We start from the raw sequence: 16069 nt of genomic DNA, 5'->3' as shown, positions 1-16069 counted from the left end.
ATCCTCATTTAGAAAGACAAATGGGATATGCATTGAACGTATGACAGGAGTCTACTGCAGAAAGCATCTGAAAGACTCTCCTAGCAGTGCTCCAAAATAGATACTAAGACTCACAACCAAACCTTCCACAGAGTGCAGGGAATCATATGAAAGAAGGGGAGTTTGATGTGGAAAGGATAGGAGCTCCAGAAGGACCAAACGTATCTGGGCAGGGTCTTTTCTGAGATGGACACTCATCCAAAGTCCATGAGAGGATAAAACCTAGAACCTCTGCTCGGATGTGACCTGTGATAGCTCAGTAATCAATTGGTTTCCCATAGTAAGGGGAACAAGGACTATTACTAACAGGAACTCAATAACTGGCTCTTTGACCTCCCCACCTCCCAAGGGAGGAGCAGTACTGTTAGGCCACAGAGGAGGACTTTGCAGCCAGTCTTGAAAATACCTGACAAAAGGGAGTCATATGAAAGGGGAGGAGGTCCTCCCCTACTAGTGGACTTGGAAAGGGGCAAAGAGGAGATGAGGGAGGGAGGGTGGGATTGGGGAGGGAATGAGGGATACAGCTGGGATACAGAATTAACAAAATGTAACTAATGAGAAAAATAAAATTATGGAAAAGAAAAAAAAAGAAATATGAAATTAAAATAGTTTCAAATATTGTAAGATGTGTATTTTACTGTACTTAACATGGTTTCTTACATTCCATTCCTCTTTGTTGAAAAAAATCCTCTTTGTTGTATCTCATTTTCCTTGTTGTCGCATTTTATTTTCATACACCTTTTTTCCTGTGTGTGTGCTGATGATGTGTACACATATTCACCATGTACACAATCAGAGAAGGCAAATGATATTAGGTGACCTGATCTGATACTCCCCGTCTCTTTCCTTGATCTAAATACCTGTTTTTCCCTTAGGCTACTCTGGCCAGCCACTACCCTCAATTCTTTCATCTCTGCCTCTAACAATAATGCCTCTTTTCTTTATTTTTTCTTTTCTTTTTTCTTCTTTTTTGTATAGATTCTGGGGTCCTGAAATTACTTTTGTTTGTACAGAAAACAGTCTTTTTGATTTTAATTTTTTTCTTCACAATTTATTCATTATATATCTGATTGAAGTCCCCTCCCTCAACTCACTCCATTCCCACCCTTCCTCCCTCTTTCTCCATACCACTTCTTTATTCTGCTTTGAAAGGGGGTGTTCTCCACTATTGTCACCTGTCCTCTCCATAGCCCTCATACTCTTATTTTAATTAGACACAAGTATTAAGAAGCCCAGTAGCTCAGTCAGGTTATATGAGCAGCCATTGATGTGAATGTCACAAATTACTCTAAATCAATAAAAAGACTGCATAGGTGCATAGGTGTCTGAACAGAACTTTCTTCTTATATTGGAACAGTGATGTTGGCATCTGATGACATTCTCTGTTCTTTCACAAACTCTGTTTTAAACAATAAAATGTAAAGTGTTTGATTTAGAAACACTGACTTGAAATAAACAAAGAGTTGGTAACAGAAGAAAGGAAATAAATGAAACATAAAATCCTCAGTCTAACCTGAAAACAATTCTGCAACAGAGATGTCATGCTGAGGTCTTGTTGATTGGAGCCGACAGTTTAAGTTCAATGATCCAGCAGCCTAAAGGAGGGCAGGGAGCAAGCTGCCAACTCCAAATATTCACTGTGCTTCATAGACCAGGGAGGTTCTGTTGCCAAGGCTCAGACATCATCATTTCTTGTTATGCTTCTATAGCACATGGGTGGTATTGCTCTTGCTAGTCTCCCTGGTGCTGTTTGGTGTCTCCTTTAGAGGGAGCTACAGAAGTAGCAGCTTTAAGCTTCGTTTCAGTATTTGAAGCAAACCCTCCATTTCCCTGCACAGCTGCTTCTCAAAGCTGTTGATTTGCAGTATAAAAATTGATCCAAGTAGTTAGTTCTCCATCTGTCCCATGGCTTGCTTCTCCAGTTAGTGTTAGTTGCTTTTGCCAGTATTTCTCCTTTTGCTGCTTTCTCATTAAACAATATTGTGTGGTAAGTATATTGCTTTCAATTCATTTAGTCCCTATGTGTTTGTCTAAAGAAGAGAACAGTAACAACAGCATCAACAAGATTTCCGCCCTCTGTAGAATACTTACCTTTCTTTTCTTGCTTTTTAGTGGGTGTCTGGGTATTTTATTTTTAGTAATTTCAATGCTTACCTGAATGAGGGGAGAAAAAGAAAAGTGTGAGGAGCCCAGCCAAAAGTATAGGCTATACTATTTTATATTCATATTTATAATAATTTAAAATATTGTTTCGGTGATGTAATTCCTGAATTCTTGCTTGGTGTTGATCTGCTTAGACAAACAGTGGGATCTACTGAAGAGATAACCAGTAAGGCTGGTTTTAATTTTGTACATTATGTTGTTCAGAATGGTCCTTGCTTTTTTATTTTTATTTGTTTTAATGGTTAATGGATGCTGTGCTATTGAGTGAGTGCATTAATAAATCAACCAACAGAAAAGTTTGGAAATGCATATCTGTGAGACAATGATAAATAGGTTTCAAAAATCTAGTGCGTGGGAAACCATTTAATTTTTTGTTTTTAGAGCAGAACGCAAATATGAAAGAAATGAAGTATAAGGCAAGAGACTAAAACACTTTCTTTATTTTAGAATGAACTACTCTCCATGAAAATAACTTTAACATTACTAGATATTATGCATCATATTTCAGTGATTTGTATTAAAAATAAGCTCATAATGAAAGGAGAAAAACCACATAAATAATGTTCATTATCAGTTCATTTATTAGTTGGTAGAGATCTAAGCTGCGTCTGTTTCTATTGTGACTAGATTTGGCAATAAACCATAGCCAACAAGTATCTCTGCTGCAGGATTTAAAAGAACTGTAGCTATGTAACAGGACTGGTATAGTTGGCTCTTGTTGTATAACTCTTCACAGCTTTGTGAGCCACCTCCTCTCTGCCTCAGTTTACCTTTAAATCAGTTTGCTGCACCAGCAGTGAATGTGTCTTTTCCTTTGTCATAACAGGTATTTGTTTTCAGTTTTCTTCTTTTAAATTAAAATATGTATGTGTTAGGATTTTCTTTAATTGAAAATAGATCCCTTTCCTTACAATACATTCTGATTATGATTTCCCCTCCCTCAGCTCCTCCCCACTTCCTCCTTCCCAGATCTACACCCATTCTTTTTCTCACCTAAATACTACTACTATACACCTAAATACTACTAAATACACCTAAATACTACTGCTATTAACAATAATAATAATTGAGCAAAATGAAATAAAAGCAAACCAGAATAGAACAGAACACAGAAAAAAAAAAACTGAAACAAAATGCAAGAAACTGGCATTCCCCTCATTTAGCACAGTTGCTAACTGCATTCTCACAGCTTCGCCTTATAAGCTCAGTGTAGCTCTCTTCCATCCTCAAAGCCTCCTACAGGAAACCATACCTGGTCACAACGCAGAAAACTTGATCCTGCGTGTGTTCTATCCCATTTAATACTCTGACATGAACTCTGGCTGGCTCTTTGACCTCCACACCCTTGAGGGAGGGGCAGCCTTGCTAGGCTGCAGAGGAGGACATTGCAGCCAATACTGATGAAACCTGATAAGCTAGGGTCAGATGGAATGGGAGGAGGACCTCCTCTATCAGTGGACTTAGAGAGGCACAGGGAGGAGATGAGGCAGGAAGGGTGGGATTGGAAGGGAATGAGAGAGGAGCCTACAGCTGGGATACAAGGTGAATAAACTGTAATTAATATAAAAAATAAAAAATAATAAAAAAAATAATAATATAAGGAAAATATAGCTCCAACACTTAAAGATCATGAGACATAATGGAAGAGGAGGTAGAAAGATTTTAACAGCTTAAGGAACAAAAAATCTGAAATAAGATAGTGCCTTCCAGTTTCAACAGAGGAGCTACACCCAAGAAATTTCAACTATGTAGGTACTTAAGAAATAGTTGAATTCCACCATAAAAGGGCATAATAACAGTGTAAACATAAAATATATTCCTGTAAAATTTTAAAGAAATTTAAATACTGTGAATTCTGCAGAGATTGTCTTACATAAAATAGTTATATATGGTACAGTTTGTTTTTTCACCGAACATCAACATACAAAAAATTGATAGGGTAATGATCACCTATGACTCTAAAAGTCCCATATTTGAAGTGTGCTAATTTGTTTTTATCTTGTCATCATTCTTACTATTTATTGAATAACAAGCTCATACAGTTATATTATACATTTTAGGTATTTTTTTATTATTTCCAAATATTTTATTACTTTCCAATTTTTGTTGTTATTTTATTATTTATTTTTCTTTATTTTAATACTAGTTACAGTTTATTAACTTTGTATCATGCTCCCTCATTCCCTTCCAATCCCACCCTCCCTCCCTTATCTTCTCCCTGCCCCTTTCCAAGTCCACTGTTAGGGAAGGACCTCCTCCCCTTTCATCTGACCTTATCTTATCAGGTATCTTCAACCCTCACTTTAAAAAAAATCTAGTCAGATATTGTTTGTTTTTAGAAAGGCTAAAGATACAATAAATTTTCAGAATTTGTTATTTTCTTTCTTTCTTTCTTTCTTTCTTTCTTTCTTTCTCTCTCTCTCTCTTCTTTCTTTCTTTCTTTTCTTTCTTCAGTTTGTATCCCAGCTGTAGCCCCCCTCCCACATCACCTCCCATTCCCACCTTCATTCTCTTGTCTCCTCCATAACCCTCCCAAAATCTACTGATAGAAGAGGTCCTCCTCCAATTCCCTCTGCCCATAGCCTATCAGGTCTCATTAGGACTGGCTGCACTGTCTTCCTCAGTTGCCTGGTAAGGCTGCTGGCCCCTCAGTTGGGAGATGATCAAAGAACCAGCCACTGAGATTATGTCAGAGACAGTCCCTGTAATCCTTACTAGGGAACCCACTTGGAGAGTGAGCTGCCATGGGGTACATCTGTGCAAGGGTTCTAGGTTATCTCCATGGTCCTTGGTTGGAGTATCCATCTCAGAAAAGACACTTTGCCCAGATTTCTTGGTTCTGTTGCTGTTCTTATGGAGCTCCTGTACCCTCCAGGCCTTCCATATTTCTTTCCTAAAATTCGGTGCACTTGGCCCAAAGTTTGGTTATGAACCTCAGCATCTTCTTTGAAGCCCTGTGTGGTAGGCTCCTATCCTGCTCCCTGTTTCTCCATTTTCCGATGTCCTTCCCATTTACCTTACTGAGTGAGGACTGATTATCTTACTCAGGATCCTACTTCTTGCTTAGCTTTTTTAGGTGTACAGATTTTAGTATGTTTATCCCATATTATATGTCTAATACCCACTTATAAATGAGTATATACTATGTATGTCTTTCTGCTCTGACATACCTCACTCAGGAGTGACCTTATCTTGTTCCCACCATTTGTCTGCAAATGTCATGATTGCCTTGTTTTTAATTGCTGAGTAGTATTCTGTTCTGTAAATATACTACAATTTTGTATACCGTCTTCAGATCAGGGACATCTAGGTTGCTTCCAGACTCTGGGTATTGTGAATAATAGCTGCTATGAACATAACTGAGCAAATGTCCTTGTTGTGTGGTTGAACATATTTCAGGTATATATGCTCAGGAGTGGTAGAGCTGGATCTTGAGGAAGCACTATTCCTAATTTTCTGAGAAAGAGCCAGATTGATTTGTAAAGTGGTTGTACAAGCTTACATTTCTACCAACAATGTAGGATGTTTCCCCTTTCTCCAAATCCTCTATACAGCACGTATTGTCACTTTAGTTTTTTTTTTATTATTATTTTACCCATTCTGATTGGTGTAATATGAAAACTCAGTATGTTTTTTATTTCCCCGATGACTAAGGATCTTGAGCATTTCATTAAGTGTTTCTCTGCCATTCTATACTCCTCTACAGAGAATTCTCTGGTTAGCTCTGTACCTCATTTTTAAATTTTTAAATTTTTACTTGATTTGTTTCTGTTTAACTTCTTCAGTTCTTTATATATTCTGAACATTAACCCTCTGTCAGATATAGGATTAGTGAAGATCCTTTCCCAGTCTGTAGGCTGTCGTTTTGTTCTGATGACAGTGTCCTTTGCTTTACAGAAGCTTTTCAGTTTCATGAGGTCCCATTTATTGGTTGTTGTGTTAGAGCCTGTGCTATTGGTGTTTAGTTCAGGAAATTGTGTTCTGTGCCTGAGTTTTGTGCGGGGTGATAAGTATGGGTCTATTTGTATTTTTTTCTTCATGTATACATCCAGTTAGACCAGCACCATTTGTTGAAGATGATATCTTTTTTCCATTCTATGGTTTTGGCATCTTTGTCAAAAATCAGGTGTCCATAGTGTGTGTGTTTATTTCTGGAACTTCTAGTCGATTCCATTGATCCACCATCCACCATACAGTTTTTATTACTGATGCCCTATAGTACAGCTTGAGATCAGGAATGGAGATACCTCCAGAATATCTTTTATTGTAGAGGATTGTTTTAACTATTCTGGGTCTCTTGTTATTCCAAATGATGTGAAGAATTTTTCTTTCAATGTCTGTAAGGAATTGTGTTGGTAATTTGATGGGAATTGCATGGTATCTGTAGATTGCTTTTGGCAGAATGGCCATTTTTACTATGTTCGTCCTGTTGTGCCATGAGAATGTGAGATCTTTCAATCTTCTAATATCTCATACTATTTATTTCTTCGGAGAACTAGAAGTTTTTTTCATACAAGTCTTTCACCTACTTGGTTAGAGTTACATCAAGGTACTTTATGTCTTCAGTGGCTATTGTGAAAGGTTTTGTTTCCCTGATTTCTTTCTCAGCCCTTTTGTCTTTGTTTATAGGAGGGCTAACAGATTTTTTTTTTTTAGTTAATTTTGTGTCCAACCACTCTGCTGAAGGTGTTTATCAGTTGTAAGAGTGCCTTGATAGAATTTTGGTGTCACTCATGTATACTATCATATCATCTGAAAATAGTAATACCTTGACTTCTTCCTTTCCTATTTGTATGCCCTTTATCTCCTTTCGTTGTCTTATTGCTCTAGCTCTGACTTTAAGTACTATGTTGAAGAGAAACTGAGATAGTGGGCAGCCTTGCCTTGTCCTTGACTTCAGTGGGATTGACTAAGGTTTCTCTTTGTTTAGTTTGATGTTGGTTATAGGCTTGCTGTATATTATCTTTACTATATGTAGGTATGTGTCTTATATCTCTGATCTCTCCAAAACTTTAAACATGAATGGGCACTGGATTTTGTCAAAAGATTTTTCGACATCTAAGGAGATGATCATGTGGTTTTTCTCTTTCAGTTTATTTATATGGTGGATTACCTTGTTGGATTTCCATATATTGACCTACCTCTACATGCCTGTGATGAAGTCTATTTAGTAATGAAGGATGATGTCACTTATTCTTTCTTGAATTTAGTTTATGAGTATTTTATTGAGTGTTTTTGCATCAATGTTTATAAGAGAGATAAGTCCAAAGTTCTTTTTTTCTTGGGTCTTTTTGTGGGTTAGGTATTAAAGTGACTGTGGTCTCATAGAATGAGTTTGGTAATAGTCCTTCTGTTTCTATTTTGTGGTACTTCTATTTTAAAGTGAATTTTAGTCAGCTCTTCTTTGAAGGTCTGGTAGAATTCTTCTCTGAAACCATTTGGTCCTGACCTTTTTTTGGAAAGGAGACTTTTGATGACTACATCAATAGGATATAGGAATATTTACTCTATTTATCTGATCTTTATTTAATTTGGTAAATAGTATCTATCAAGAAAAGTGTCATTCTCAGAAAAGACCTCTGTGCCCAGATATATTTGGTCCTTGTGGAGCTCCTATCGTTTCCACATCATACTAACTCCCCCTTCTTTCATATGATTCCCTGCACTCTGCCAAAGATTTGGTTATGAGTCTTAGTATCTGCTTTGATACACTGTTAGGTAGAGTCTTTCAGAGGCCCTCTGTGGTAGGCTCCTGTCCTGTTACTTGTTTTCTCTTACATCCAATGCACATCCCATTTGTCTTTCTAAGTGAGGATGGGTCATCTTACCCCGAATCCTCTATGGATAGAACCTAGAACCTTTGCTCAGATGTAGCCTGTGGTAGCTCAGTAAGCAATTGGTTTCCCATAGTAAGGGGAACAGGGACTATTTCTGACAGGAACTCAATGGCAGGTTTTTTGACCTCCTCATCCCCCAAGGGAGGAGCAGTCCTGCTAGGCCACAGAGGAGGACTTTGCAGCCAGTCCTGAAGATACCTGTTAAACGAGGGTCAGATGAAAGGGGAGGAGGTCCTCCCCAAGCAGTGGACTTGGAAAGGGGGGGAGCAGATGAGGGAGGGAGGGTGGGATTGGGAGGGAATGAGGGAGCAGGATACAGCTGGGATACAGAGTTAATAAAATGTAACTAATAACAAATTAAAAAGAAAATTGTCCATTTCGTTTAGATTTTAAAATTTTCTGACACATAGGCTTTGTAGTAAGACCTAATGATTGTTTGGATTTCCTCCGTGTCTATCATTATGTCTCCCTTTTTGTTTCTCATTTTGCTGATTTGGATAGTTTCTCTCTACCTTTTAGTTAGTTTGGCTAAGTGTTTGTCTATCTTGTTGATTTTCTCAAAGAACAAGCTCTTGGTCTCATTGATTCTTTGAATTGATTTCTTTGTTTCTAATTCATTGGTTTCAGCTCTGAGTTGGATTATTTCCAATTGTCTACTCCTCTTGTGTGTGTATACTTCCTCCCCCAACCCCCAAGGGTTTTTTGGTATGCCATTAAGTTTCTTGTATGATATGTCTCGAACTTCTTCATTAAAGCACTTAGTGTGATAAACTTTCTCCTTAACACTGCTTTCTCTTTTTTTCTGTAAGTTTGGGTAAATAGTGTGTTCATTTTCATTGAATTTAGGAAGTCTGTAATTTCTTTTTTGTTTCTTCTCTGACCCAGCTGTCACTGAGTAGAGTGTTGTTTAGTTTACATATGTATGTAAGCTATTCATTATTTCTGTGGTTGTCTGAGGGGATATAAGGACCTTTTTTGATCTTCTTGTATCCACTGAGGTTTGCTTTGTGCCTCAGTATAAGGTCAATTTTTGAGAAGGTTCTGTGAGGTGATGAAAAGAAGATATACTCTTTTGAGTGTGAGTAAAATGTTCTGTAGCCATGTATTAGGTCCGTTTGATTTAGAACCTCTGTAAATGTCATTATTTCATATTAAACTTCAATCTATATGATCTGTCCCTTGGTGAGAATGGAGTGTTGAAGTCTCCCTCTATTAAGGTGTTAGGAAATGTGTGATTTAAGCTTTAATAATGTTTCATTTACAAATGCAGGTGTTCTATTATTTGGAGCATAGATATTCAGGATTGTGATGTCCTCATGGCCGATTTTTCCTTTGATGAGAATGAAGTTTTTTGATTAATTTTTGATTAATTTTGGTTGAAAGTCTATTTTATTAGATATTAGGATAATTTCCCCATCTTGTTTTCTGGCTCCATTTTCTTGAAAACATTTTTTCCAGCCCTTTACTCTGAGTTAGTGTTTATCTTTGTTGCAGAGGTGTGTTTCTTGAATGGAGCAGAATATTGAATTCTGTTTCTGCAACCATTCTGTTAGTCTGTGTATTGCTGTTGGGTAGTTGAGTCCATTGATGTTGATGGATAATAGTGACCAATGAATGTTAGTTAATTTTATTGTGGAGTTGGTACTGTTACTCTGATTTTATGCTTGCTTTCTTTTTATTTTATTTTTGTTGTTGTTGTTGTTGTGAAGTTATCCATATCCTGGGTTTTCTTGACTGTATTTGATTTTGTTCGATTGCGAGTTTTTCTTCTAGTATCTTCTGTCTGACTGGGTTGCCATGCAGACATTGTTTAAGTTTAGTTTTGTCATGGAATATTTTTTTTCCATATGTGTTGCTTGAAAACTTTGCTGGGTATAGTAGTCTGGCTTGATATCTGTAGTCTCTTAGAGTCTCCATGACATCTGCTCAGGACCTTCTGGCTTTCAGAGTTTCTGTTGGGAAGTCTAGTGTGATTCTGAAAGGTCTATCTTTATATGTTACATGGTCTTTTTTCCCTTGCTACTTTTAATATTTTTTCTTTGTTCTGTAGATTTAGTGTTTTGACTCTTATGTGATATGAGGATTTTCTTTTCTAGTCTAATCTATTTGGTATTTTGTAGGCTTCTTTTAAGTTGGAAAAATTTTTCTTCTATGATTTTCTTGAAAATATTTTCTGTACCTTGGAGCCTGGAATCTTTTTTTTTTTTCTTGGATGTTTTATGTTTGGAACTTTTCTGATTTTACTTTTTCTTTTAGAGATGTTTCAATTTCTGCAGTTGTATCTTCAGCACCCGAGATCCTCTCTTCCATCTCTTATATTTTGTTGGTGATGCTTACCTTTGTAATTCCTGATCTTTTCTCTAAGTTTTCCAGCTCCAGTGTTTTCTCTGTTTGTGTTTTCTTTATTGATTCTAATTCTGTTTTCATGTCTTGCACCATTTCCTTCATCTGTTTGAATACGGATTCCTGACTCTTTATGATGGCCCTTATTTTTTTGTTTGTTTCCTCTCTATATACCTCTCCTTGTGCCTCTATTTGTTTGGCTGTATTTGCATGCATTTCTTTCAGGGCTTTGTTTGTTTCCTCTTTATGCCCTGTAACAACTGGATAAGCATAGATTTGAGATTATTTTCCCATGTTTCTGATTAATTAGAATATCCATTATTTTTTAGTGTTGCTGGTGGAGCTATAACATCCCGATTTTTGTTGGATGTGTGTTTATGCCGATCTCTAGCCATCTGTCTATTCGTAACCATGGCTGTTTGTTCCTGGAGTCTGTACTTCAGACTGGGTCCATCTGTCTCTGGAGTCTGGAGTATTCTTCAGGAAGGTGAGAGAGGTCCACAAGTTAGAGGGTGAATGCTGTAGTTTCAGCTATAGCTAAGGGAAGAAGGTTGCAGACACATGTGTTCAAGCATGGGCATGTGTGTGGAAATGTGCCTTAAAAGACAAGTTGCCAGGGCATGTAGATGCCTGGAACGGTGGAGCTTAAGAGAAGGAGGGGGGGCTGGTGCTGTTTGTGGGCACAATGCATATGTGCAGGTGTCCTGAATACCTCAGTGGCCCACAGGCCTGTCTTACTGTCCTCCAGTATTCAGATCTATCCGGGTTGCACCATCTTGGCTCCAGGAATTGTTTGCCTTGACTCCACTGGGAGACCCACAGGCCAGGAACTTCAATATTGAAGACATTGTCCCAAGAATCCCTAGGTTGCCCATATTGGGTGTGTGGGTGGGAGGATCCAAAGTCTGGCTGCTAGCATAGAGGGACCATAGATATGGGGCTCTGCACGTACTCACTTGAAGGTGCACTCACTCACATACCTAATCTGAAAGCACAGGGGTTCCCCCTGGTCTCCACTCTCAGATTTTGGGCAGCAGGGGCACATGAGATTGTAGGAGATGTGTCCACTGTTTGGCCCCTGTGCAGGAAGATCTATACTTGAGGCAGCTGCCTCTGCTGTCTCAGTCTCTAAGTGTGGAGGCTCATGCTTGGGGCAACCACTGCTGCCTCCACCAGGCATGGAGGCCTGTGCATGGGGCAAGACAACGTGCAGGGGTATTGAATATTTGCCACTCTCAGTCCCTGAAGACGCCCAAGGGTGACCTGGATCCAAACTGACCCAGCTCACAAGTTGTCTCCTCTCACCCAGGAAGGCTTGATGTTTTTGTTCTGCCTTCAGCTGCCCCTCCACTCACCAATTTTGAAGTTTCGGATCCTGTGCCCCTTAAATATGGTGCATGCTGGAGCCCGCCAACTTGGACTATGGTTATTTTCTTTTTAAAGTGTCATTCCTCCAGCCATTTTAGAGATGAGTGGAAAGGCTTAAACAGTTTTAATATAGCATGGATCATAGATTTAAACATCATTCAAAAGGTTAGATTTTATGCGGTAGATATATTTTCTGTGTGAAGCATATATAAACTCAGTTATTCTGTTTAATTTGAGTATATACTTTTAGATACACAGAGTATGTTAGGTGATGACTTGTTGAAAATACTATTTTTCCTTCCTTTCTAATGAATATGATAATAATTTAATGTTGGGAATAAATTAGATTAAAGAGAAATCATTGCAAATTGTGATATAAAATGTGATAGTACTGTTTAGTTAAGCAGTTAAGAAAGAGGCAGCTGTGGGCTTTTCTTACAGTTCAGCTGGGTCAGCCAGAATCCCAGGTGTTTTGAGATTTCTGACTTCTCATTTCCCTGTGTGGCGTTTAGATTTCATTCCAATTGAAAGTTATATATATATATATATATATATATACCTGAGGATAAAGTCTGTTATCGTTTGTATTCCAAATGTGAAGGGGCGCAGGTTGAAGTTTCCTTCACTGGTTTTTTAGAATAGTTTTAACATAAAATAAGATCCAACGTTGTTTTCATTTCTTTCACTACACACCAGCAGCTCCTTTTTCAGTGAGGTCAGGTTAAGGCATATTTTATACAAACAAGTGCAATAAAAGCATCTAAGGCTGGTAGATATAAGGTAAGGTAAACATGCATATTACTGATCAAATGCATTTTAAGTCTGTTCATACAAATAGGTCAGAAAGAGAATAGCAGATAGAAACAATTTATCCAATACAATCAATACAGTCTATGAGCAACAGACAAACCATGTGTGGTATCTCAAAACAGACATTGTCTGGGGAGATTTAACATACACAGGTATCTACTCACCCTAGAGAAAAGACCTATGACAAACCAAAGAAATAATTTCACCAAATTCAACTGGGAGAACCAATGAGTTTTAATTGCATTAGTGATGGGATAATGGGTGATAGGTTACATTAAGAGTAGAAATGATCTTTTTTTTTTTTTTTTTTTTTGTTCTTCTCAATGCAGTTTATTCAGGAACCTTGAACAATCTTCTGACCCTGGGGAAAGCCAGCCCACAGCTTAAAATAGCCTCTGGGTAGCCAACCCCAGCGTGCCTCGTGGGCAATGCAGATAGGTCCACATACACGGAAGCAAGCCAGATCCTCAGCCTTAGCCAAATATGGAGTTATTTGTGACAGAGAGCACTCACCATCGGGAAGGTGGAAGGCGGAAACCAGCTCCATCTTTAAGGCATGGCATTATACAGCTCTCTCCAGTTCCCCCTTTTTGTTTTAGACGCATCAGGCAAGAGTAGAGGTCTGATCTCTGATATTAGAAATAAATTGAGACTTTGTACCGATGTTCATTTAGGTGTCATCCACCCAAAGAGCATCAGACCCATCTGATACCTTTTTCTCAGAGGCGGGACCTGGGGCATCAACCCGCATGCAATCAGACATACTCTTCTCTGGGTCCAAAGCGGCTGACCCTGAGTGCACTGCTTAGCCTCGCATCCTGAGCATAACATTTTAGCTTTTTATGGTAGCCAACCATGCTTGGGGAGACTGTCCTGCTTCAATGGCTGTAAAGGCCTGAATGGTCATGGCTGCATTACGCTGTTGTGAGACTCTAATCTTGCATATACACCACAGGCAAACCAAGGAGACCAACACCAGAAGGCCTGCCAACGCTCCCATGCCCGCCCATTCCTTCAGAAAAGATCAGAAAGAAGGAGAGGAGGACCTCCCCTATCAGTGGACTTGGGGAGAGGCATGCATGCAGATAGGGGAGGAGGATGGGACCGGGAGGGGAGGAGGGAGGGGCTTATGGGGGGATACAAAAGGAATAAAGTGTAATTAATAAAAGTTAAATAAAAAATTTAAAAAAAAGAGTAGAAATGACTCAAAAAAACAGGTACCTACTGAAAAGCCCACTCCAGTACGAATCATGGCACATGAAAGCTGCAAACATCAAGTTCTCTTCATCACTTGTAAATACAACAACAGTTCTATGTATCCCCTCTGTGCAACTATGCTAAGTCTCCTCCCTCAGCATCTGTTTTTGATTGATTGCTTTTTTGTTTGTTTGTTTTGTTTTATGACCCTGGAGGCACTCATAAATCTTGCAAGTTTCACCTTTGTAAGCCCAGTGAAGTTTATGTTCCTAAATATTAAAAATCTCCCAGCTTCCTCCTTGAGAGAGTGTTTTGATTGTGAGAAAACTGCTATTCAACAAGTAGTGATATATATTATTTAACTTCTTTTGTTATTTGTTATTTAATGTCATTTTTATATAAATCTAAGAAAATTGTGGGAGTCTGTTCTCTTCTTCTATCATGTGAGATAAAAAATCAAACTTTGGGTAGAGTGCAGGGAATCTTATAAAAGAAGGGTCAGACAGAAAGACCTGGAGGGGACAGGAGCTCCTCAAGAAGACATGCAGAACCAAAAAACTCGGCAAAGGGGTCTTTTCTGAGACTGATACTCCAACCAAGGACCATGCCTGTAGATAACCTAGGACCCCTGCATAGATGTAGCCCATGGCAGCTCAGTCTCCAAGTGAGTACCCTAGTAAGGGGAACAGGGGCTGTCTCTGACATGAACTCAGTAGCTCTTTGACCACCTTCCCTTGAGGGGGGAGCAGCCTTACCAGGCAACAAAGAAAGAGAATGCAGCCAGTCCTGATGAAACCTGATAGGATAGGATCCGAAGGATTAAGAACACACCCCTAGGTTATATCCATATTTGGTCTTGGTTGGAGAAACAGTCTCATAGAAGACCCCTGTGCCCTGATATATTTGGTCCTTGTGGCACTCCTGTACTCTCCAGGTCTTACTAACTCCCTTTTCTTTCATATGATTCCCTGCACTCTGTCGAAGGTTTGGTTATGAGTCTTAATATCAGCTTTGATACACTGCTAGGTAGCCCATGGTTCAGTGTATAAATGTGTTCTCTCATAAGGTGAACAGGCACTATTCCTGACATGATCTCAATGGTGAGCTCTTCGACCCCCCCCCCCCCAATGGAGGAGCAGCCTTGTTAGGCCACAGAAGAAGACACTGCAGCCAGGCCTGAAGAAACTTGATAAGCTAGGGTCAGATGGAAGGGAAGGAGGTCCTCCCCTATTAATGGACTTGGAAAGGGGCAGGGAGAAGATGAGGGAGGTAGGGTGGGGTTGGGAGGGAAGGAGAGAGGGGGCTATGGCTGGGATACAAAGTAAATAACCTGTGATTAATATAAAAAAATAAATTTTTAAAAAAAGAACACACCCCTAGAAGATAATGTTTAAAGCAGAGGCACAAGTGGACTGGTGTGTAGTAGGGATAATTGGCCCAACAGTGATAGAAATGCTAGTTTTTCTAACCCAATACTTCTAAAGTGATAAATTAATGATACTTAGGGAAAGCATATTCTTATACATTTGTGTCCCTAAATTTCCACATGATGTGTCAAAAGGTAAGAGTGCTATACAATAAGCTCTCATGGAATTATTATGCAGCAAACTGCATAGAGATGAAGAGTATAAAACAAAAATATGAAAGTTCAGCTGTTAGTTTTCTGCTCACAATGTAAAATGTTCATATATATTTTACCATCTACTGTTGTTTCTCTATTTCCAGCAACAAAAGAGGAAACTTTTAATATGAATACATGTATATATATATATATATACACATATGTATATATGTATATATATATACATATGTATATAGGTATGATAGAAAGAGAGAGAGAGACAGACAGACAGACAGATAGATAGTTACATACATACATACATACATACATAGATTAATATCATGGCAAATGTTGAGTCTTACCTCTTGTCCTGTGAGAATGCACATTGCTTTTACCCCTGCTGTGGGTAAGATTATGTTTGCTCTTAGAAATATTGCATGACTGAAAGTTCACATAATTGATCTTATGGAAGGATTTAGCAGTTGAAAACAATTCTATTTAATTCAGAATTGAAGGCTATCAATTTCATTTAATTTAGACTTGAAGGCTATCAATTTCTTGCCTGGTAAAGTATAAATTATTTGAGTTACTGTACTGATCAAGGTCAAGTTAGGAGATGGATGATATACCATTGTTGTAAAATAATGAATTAGAATCAGCGATGTAGTATTGACAAGATTCAGAGCACTACATGACATAAACTAGAAAAAGAGCTAAATATTGTACATCTCTCCCAACTTGAAGTACACAA

This window comes from Meriones unguiculatus, chromosome 7 (genome assembly GCF_030254825.1).
Source record: "Meriones unguiculatus strain TT.TT164.6M chromosome 7, Bangor_MerUng_6.1, whole genome shotgun sequence".
In the NCBI taxonomy this organism is placed as follows: Eukaryota; Metazoa; Chordata; class Mammalia; order Rodentia; family Muridae; genus Meriones; species Meriones unguiculatus.
The sequence above is the reverse complement of the archived record's forward strand: the minus strand, read 5'-3'. Positions refer to the sequence as shown.